This window comes from Danio rerio, chromosome 22 (genome assembly GCF_052040795.2).
Source record: "Danio rerio strain M-AB ecotype USA chromosome 22, GRCz13ab, whole genome shotgun sequence".
Lineage (NCBI taxonomy): Eukaryota > Metazoa > Chordata > Actinopteri > Cypriniformes > Danionidae > Danio > Danio rerio.
Genome location: NC_141042.1, coordinates 27645684 through 27653996, shown reverse-complemented (window position 1 = coordinate 27653996; position 8313 = coordinate 27645684). Strand labels below are relative to the sequence as shown.

The 8313-nt window shown below is 38.5% G+C and overlaps 1 long non-coding RNA gene across 1 annotated transcript; it reads right to left on the bottom strand.

Moving 5' to 3' along the window:
• Positions 1-338: 338 nt before the first annotated feature.
• On the bottom strand, positions 339-4421 carry LOC147838536 (uncharacterized). The gene is made up of 5 exons (XR_015522182.1): positions 2717-4421; positions 2457-2633; positions 2095-2249; positions 1497-1946; positions 339-932 (listed from the first exon to the last, which is right to left on the bottom strand). It is a non-coding gene; the product is annotated as an uncharacterized LOC147838536 (long non-coding RNA).
• Between the last annotated feature and the right edge of the window lie 3892 nt (positions 4422-8313).

Here is an 8313-nt window from a genome sequence, read left to right as displayed (position 1 = left end):
GATTTAAGAACCAAATAATAAAATAATTTAAGTTTACTCTTGTGGTTGTTTCACATTTCTTAGGCAGGATTGAAGTGTTCCCTCAAAATTTGATTATTTATACACAATTCATTAATTTGGTCTTCTTTTTTTTTTTCTCAAATTCTAAATTTTAATTTTCTTTGTTATTTTCCTTCCCCAACCCTAGACCAAAAAGGGGAAGGGACGTAACACTATGTTGTGTACATTTGTGTGAATGTGTGTGTATTTTACATTTTAAGACACACATACGCTCACGCACATACACACGTGGCACACACTTTGTATTGGATTTGTTACTTGTAAATTGTGTAATTATAACAAATTATATTTACAACATAATGTTGATTATTGTAGAAAAAACTACTAAAAATGCGGGTAACATTTGTTAATAGTAGCAAATGTATAAACTAGAACCAACAATGAGCAATACATTTAACAATATTTTATTTATTTGTGTTCGCTATTAAAAATTAACCTTATTTTAAAGTCGTTTTCAATGACACTTTCAAAAATATTACTGCTTCATAAGGCACATCATTTTTCAAATTGTAATTTAAACATAAACATAATTTATAATAATATTATAATCATAATTATTCCAGCACAAACTCTATTCTCTCAATTCTCTAGCACACAATAAGCTACTGTTTAATCTACAAAAAAATATATATTTAAATTGTTTTCTAGATGATGGAAGCAATATATTAATTCATTTATTTTCTTTTCAGCTTAGTCCCTTTATTAATCCGGGGTCGCCACAGAGGAATGAACCACCAACTTATCCAGCCCATGTTTTACGCAGCGTATGCCCTTCCATCTGCAACCTATCTCTGGGAAACATCCATACACACTCATTCACACTCATACACTATGGACAATTTAGCCTACCCAATTCACCTTCTTGGTGAATTCTTGTGTGGGAAACCGGAGCACTCGGAGGAAACCCACACCAACAGGGGGAGAACATGCAAACTCCACACAGAAACGCCAACTGACCAAGCCGAGGCTTGAACCAGCGACCTTCTTGCTGTGAGGCGATTGTGCTACCCAGGGCCCTGCACAGGGGGGTGGCCCGGTGGCTAAAGCAGGGGCGTTGCTATGTCAAAGGGATAAGGGGCTTAGCCCCAAAAAAGTCAAGTTTTTTTTTCAGTTTTTCCCAAAATAGGTTGATGTGGGCATTGTAGCACTTTAAATGCATTTAAGTGCGACACACATACAGTGCAGGACAGAGCTCTTATCAACACATGTCATGAACTGACACAGAAGAAAAGTAAGGTCTTAAGCCTGGTTTATACTTCTGCGTCAAGTGACCGGCGTAACTCACGGCGCAGCTGTGCATTTATACTTTTGCACGCTGTCTCTGTTGGTCTGCATTAACACTTCCGAAACGCTAAATGGCAGTGATGTGTAAATGTTCCTCTGTGTCGAGTTTCTTCGCTTCTGTTTTGCGTTTCCTGAACACTTCCTGGTTGTACAAGTGACTTAAACTCGCTCATTTTGAGGCAGAAACCGGCGGACGTGCAACAGCTTTAACTATAAGGTAAACACAAAACAAAACTTTCCATCCGGAGCTCCTTCACGGGACTCCACACTTGTAAACAATCGCTACATCGGGCTCGCGCCATTCGCGCGGCTCTCGGTCCCGCCCCGACTCGTCAGCGCTACCAAGCCGACCAATCACAGAGCTTGCGCTACGCGTTGTTGCGACGTGTAGTTACATTTTTTGAGAGGTATACGTCAGTGACGGCGACGGCCACTGCGAAGGGCTATGAGTCAGCGCCGTAGCATACGCCGGTGTTTGACGCAGAAGTATAAATCAGCCTTTAGAGGTTTGGATTAACGTGAGGCAGTAATTAATAACTTTAACAGGCTTGTGAAATTTCTGGAAATGCTGCTCCTCCTCTTTCTCGCTTCTTTAGTGTTTTCTAAAATGAAGAGAAAAAAAACAATCAGAAACAACACAGTTATTTAAGCAGTGATATGAAGGGCTGTCAAATAAGACTTGTGACTCTAAACAGAGCAGAAGAGAAAACAACAGGAAAAGCATGAAGCAAAGAAAGAATGAAGATGTACTTTTGTGCTAGGTGTGTTCCTCTACATCCTGGCGTCTAACAGCTCCATAAGATTTGGGGTCGTTAGATTGAACCACTGTTGCTTTTCTAACTGATGTAACTGCAGCCGCTAAAGTGGACAGCAGATGAAACACTGGGAAATCAGGTCCTGGCATGCTGAAAAGGGACACAGAGAGTGTGAAATATGTCTGCATACTCAAGATTCATGAACGTGTTTAAATCTTACAACATCAAATTACAAAACATCCACAATAAAATAACTTTAATATCTACAGTTACTATTATATTTAATCCTTTTCTACTCGTGACTGACATATTTTATTCTGTCACTGAGGCTGAGATTGTTCAGAGGTGTCTGATTACCTGTAGATAACCTGGGGTGTATCTCAGCGGATTCAAACATTACTGAATCTTCGTCACGAAAGGGCAATTCTGCATGCAAGATTTCATACAGCACGATGCCAATTGTCCAGACGTTTAGCGGGTCAGCATAGAATGTGGGATCCCTGAAAACCTCAGGTGGCGTGCAGAAAATAACTCCTATAAGAGAGACATTTTCAGAATTCAGTCATTTCATATGGCAAAACTGTGAGCAAAGAATCTAACACAAAATGCCAACTCACCTAGATATTGATCGCTATTGTGGGCTGAGCACAACCAAAGTCGATCAATTTGAGCTGTAATCGGGGTTGAGTCACCAGGATGTTCTCCGTGTGGATATCTCCATGGAAAACTCCACGCTCAGTGCAGAACTTAACAGCTTGTATCAACTGACGCATTAACTGGCGTGCTCGGTTTTCACTAATGTCCAATGTATCTTTGATGTACTGTTCCAAGGTCTGGCATGAATCTGCGTACTCCAGACTGAGAATGAAGTTGTTCTCATTCTTGACCCAGTCGTGTAATCCGATGATGTTTGAACATTGTGGAGCATTCATCAACTTAAGCATCATTGCCACTTCCACAAGCACAGGTGTGGAATGACCATCCTAGAAAGAAAACAGATTTCAAAAATATTACCAGAGCAGAATGGCACAAATTACAGAAAAAAAAACTGAGAGAGAGAGAAATCCTTGAACAGCTTCAGAATTCTCGGGATCCGCACAGAAATATTCTTCAAAGTCGCCTCGTCTCTCATCCAACAGATTGCGATGGGTTTGATTGGGTTTATATGCACGTATTCAGTCGTCTCTCAACGGGCCTTACATTTACGCGAGAAGTGACGTCAGGGACATCAGTCATATGACCTTTCGTAATGCCCTGCTTTAGCCTGAATCGTCAATAATGTCATATTTAGCATAAATAATTATAAAAATGATCCTCAGAAAATAATCCAATAATTGTTCTGAACGCACTTTATGATGCCTGGTGATTTCACGAATGGAGAATAATATCATCATCGTCCACCTCTTCATTATGGTACATTTATAAATGAGCTCGTTTGTTTGGTGTTGTTTTTAAAACTTTATTCACTCGAATTTCCACGAGACTTGTAAGACTTGTAAATGTAAGTAAATGTAAAGATTTCTCTCCTACTAATAAAGGTGATGACGCAAGGAAATTTTACTGAAAGCTGATTGGCCTCTTGAAAATAATTGGTTATACTGTATATCGTTATTTAATTTTATAACAACAGCCTTTTAATTAGAACAAGTTTATTGTATCCTGATTTGTCTTTTTGATGCATTTTAAACAGAAATAACAATTATAGGTGCCCTATATGCAGGCAGGGGCTGTTATTTGTCCAACATTTGTATATTCATAACCACCTCTGAGAATGTCGGGGTTACAATGGTTTAAAAAAAAAAAAGACTTAAAAAGTCATACATTTGAAATAGTGACTGACACCTGCAAAAACCATGGTTGTGACGTTCCATTCCACTATAGATTTTTATAAATATCTGTTTTACAATACATTACTCTCTTCTTTTTTTGTAATATCATGGTTACATCAAAACGAGTATTAAATATTAAGCCAAAAATATAAAACCGAATTATGTATACGCTACTATTTTTATAAAGTGATATGTGCAAATAAAAATACACACTTTTGTCTTTGCAGACTTTTCATCTTTGCATTAACTTGTGTTGTATTACAGTTTTTTTTTCAGTCGCTTTGGTAAACTTCTCAGATTTGAAATTTGCTAAGCAGTAAGTGCATTTCTCAAAACAGCACATACAAATAGCCAAACAGCATGGATTACCTGCAAAGGCCAGTCTCTTGCTTAAAGTCCTTGGTTCATCTCTCAATGAACATGTCAGTGCCGTCAGAATGACAAGTCCTTGTGTCATTGTGTACGGATAAGACAGTCAAATTACTTACTCATGTTGTCAATGTAACAGCGTACTCTGGATGGACGTCCTCATGTAAGCTACGGCTAATTTATTTCATTTTTTTGCGGCTTGTAGTACTGTGATTTGTTGCCAGATCATGTCATTGTGATACAGAAAGGAAAAGACAGCACTCCATAGGACAAAGAAAACAAAAAACAAACCCAAAACAAAAGTAGAAATGTGAACATAGGACAATCTCCTTTCAGATACACCTCACCTTCATTAGACAAAGTCCAGATTGACCTGGGAGCAATTTACCAATTATAGATTTAGAAAAAAAAAACGTCTAATAGAAATGTACAGAAAAATGCATTATGACTAAATATTATGACAACTTGTTCAACTTCTTTTATATATAATATATATGTCGACATTAACTTTTTTCTCACACCCCACTGGTCATTTTTACGAGACAAAATTTTGTTGTTGAAAACTGTAAATTTGACTTTTGCATCCAAAAAGTACTTGAGTAGGAGACATTTTACTCGATTTGGGTCATTAAAATAACTCTGACTACCAATATAATGATATAGGTAGCCTATATCTGCTCTAGTAACTTAAAACCTACGGTAGTTTGACAAAAAAAAAAAAAAAGAAAAAAAAAGACCAAAACAATACCCATTCTTGTCTTAAGGAAATTTTTATTGAGCAATTTTTTTGAAGAACAGTAAGTTCATGACATGTTAAATATATAGTATATTCTGCTGGTTTTAAACATACATACATAATAATAAATACAGTCATGTAACAACCATAACATTACCATTATGTCTTAGGACATCTTTGATTAACTTTTTACTACCTTCCCCAAATGTTGACTAATGAAGGTACATTTTTAACAACTATTTACTCGTTAGGCTACTTTATTGTCAAACCACGTTGCGTACAAATGCATTCAACAGACCTGTATGACAGTGTATTGCTGTACATGACCAATAAAAACACGAGACACAGGTGTTTAGAAAGAGAAGTTTATTTTGAACTTACCTTGGTCAATTTCTAAGGGCAGCCCCGAGAGAACTGACAACACCGAGCGAGAACCGCCGTGCTTTATAGGAATGCATATGCAAATGTTTACATGGCGACGTCACTGCTGGGAGTCTCGTTGTCATGGTGAGCGCTGAGGAGAGCACGCCTCCCATTGGACCAAACAGGCTCGGGAATCTCCGTCACGGCGTGACGGCGAGTTGCGGACAAAAACATATTAAATATACTGAATATATATTTTTACATTTTTTTGGTGCCGTGTTTTATTCTGGGATGCAGTAGAACAGGGAGACAGATGATTATAATTAAAGACCAACGACTCTGACAAACTCCTAGTGGTGGTAAGCTTCTTATTATCCAAGATCGCCATCTAGCGGTCACATAACCTAATAGCATGTTACATGCTACTCCACTACATCATGCCCGTAGCCGGGGTGGGGGCATGCCTAGCCCTAACCTAAACGTAAACCCAATTAGTACCTTACTAATTATTAACAAACAGCTAGTTAGTTTATTATGCTAGCAGGGTTAGTTTAATTGTTTGTTAATACTGTGAATTGTGACCTAAACTGAAAAAGTGATGCCAAAAGGTCCAGCGTTTGTCCTTTTAATTATTTTATGTAATTGAATATTATATATTTATCAAATAATGAATATAATATATTTATATTCAATATATATTCCTGTCACGTCTGTGTTTTTGAGGCTGTTTGCTCACTTCATTCGGTTTTTTTTTTTTTTTGTTTGTTTTTTGTTCTGATCAGATATCCATCCGATCGCTCAAACCACTTCAGAAGGTCATCTGGGATGCGTTCCAGATGAAACTGGACAGGTCTAATCATAACCTGAAATGAGCTTAAGTGAGAATTGGTGTCTGCCCTGCAGTTCGTTGGCCTATGCTAAAGCACGTAGTTCAATAGGCCTAGATGTAGACTAAATGAGCAGTCAGTCTTGTTGAGGTTAGCCTACTCCTAATTGAGTGGAGGAACTATGACGTCAATTTGTATGCAAAAACCCGGAAGCGAGTTAGAATTTTAGCAGTTCCGGTTCCTTCGTCCCAAAGTCAATGGGTTTTCTCGATGGGGTTTCAGTAAAATCGCTTAAATAAGGTTCGTGGCAAACACAAACTCAAAATACTTTCACGTTTTGTTCTACGACATAAAACACATCACTTACAGCACACTCTTGAATTTTTTAATGGGTTATGCTTCTTTAAAAAGACGCTTGCTATCAAGTTGCTAAATGGGACTACGGGCGGCGTCGGAGACATTATACGTCATCGAGCTGATCTGGTCTGGAGCGCAGCTGGCTCGTGTTGGGCATTTGGATTAGTCTGTTATTTAGGTGTTTTCATGAATAGTATTATACAGTTTGTAGTATTATTCTAATTGGGAATTCAGATTGTGTGTAGATAATTCCTTCACTTGTAAAGGCTGGCGAGACAGATTCATTTGCTAATCATTTATGCTAATTAAACAATATTATGAAGATAACGTTACTGCCTACTAGTGCAGCCGGTCTCTCTCCTGCTCTCAGTAATGCAAACGTATGAATAAACGTGTAGAACTACATGCATGTAGGTCAGTAAATGGTGAGTGCATTTTCATTTTTAGGGTGAACTATCTCTTTAGGGACTCAACACTTTGGTTGCCAAATCCAATAAAACAAGGTCTAATGGACCTTGTGCCATGCTAAGCAAGCGTCTGTCTCTTTTTAGACGTCCGACCGTTTAAGCACTCTTTGGTTGTCAAAAATAAAAAGACACAAATAAATTGTAGTGATGAGACCCTCTATTTAGGATATAAATTTGCCATACATATCATATTTTTTAGGTGACGCAGTAGGTAGTGCCGTTGCCTCACAGCAGGAAGGTCACTGGTTCGAGCCTCAGCTGGGTCAGCTACCGTTTCTGTGTGGAGTTTGCATGTTCTCCCTGCATTCGCGTGGGTTTTCCTCCGGGTGCTCCGGTTTCCCCCACAAGTCCAAAGACATGCCGTACAGGTGAATTGGGTGGGCTAAGTTTTCCGTAGTGTATGAGTGTGACTGAGTGTGTGTGTGTGTGTGTGTGGATGTTTCCCAGAGATGGGTTGCGGCCGGAAGGTCATCCGCTGCGTAAAAATTGTGCTGGATAAGTTGGCAGGTTAATTCCACGGTGGCGTGTAATAATAAAGGGACCAAGCCGAAAAGAAAATGAAGGAATAATATTTTTAGATGCTTGAACTGTTATTGTCACCCTGAATGACCTTTTAGGGGATGTTTGGTGTCTTTTATTTAATTAGTTGTTTTGATGAGTGAAACCCCCCCCCCCCCTTCAGTGTGTCTTTATGCCATTAACTATGTACTTTTTCAAAGGTCAAAAAGGTACTTTCAAGAACAACATTGGCTTATTTTTTTGAGCCCCTCCAAATCATGCTAACAAAAAATGCTGAAAATACCACAATAAGTTCTACTTTACTACTGACCATATTTAAATGCCACAGTTTGACTTCTGACAGATCGGAGCTTTAGTGTGACATCAGTTAAAGCTGCACTAGGTGATCTGCCAAAATGCTAACTGGTTAGCATAATATTTCAAATACAATCCCTCCCCTGCTGTCCAAAGCCACGCCTCCTGAAATCACCAACGCGCACATTAAAGATGACGGACCCACTAGATCATGTCGCTCGCCAGTGAGAAAACTTGATAGTACTTTAAAAATACCACAATTCTGAACGAAAAACTGCATTATATCTAGCACGTTTTCAGTTAGCAAGCAAAACTGGTCATGATGTGCAATATTTCATGCATGCAAGGATCGCATGCAAATAAAGAGCCATCGGCCCTTAATTTTTGTCATAGAATTGTGTATTAGATTAGATTGTACGTTAGATCAACAGCACAGACTGAACTTATAGCACC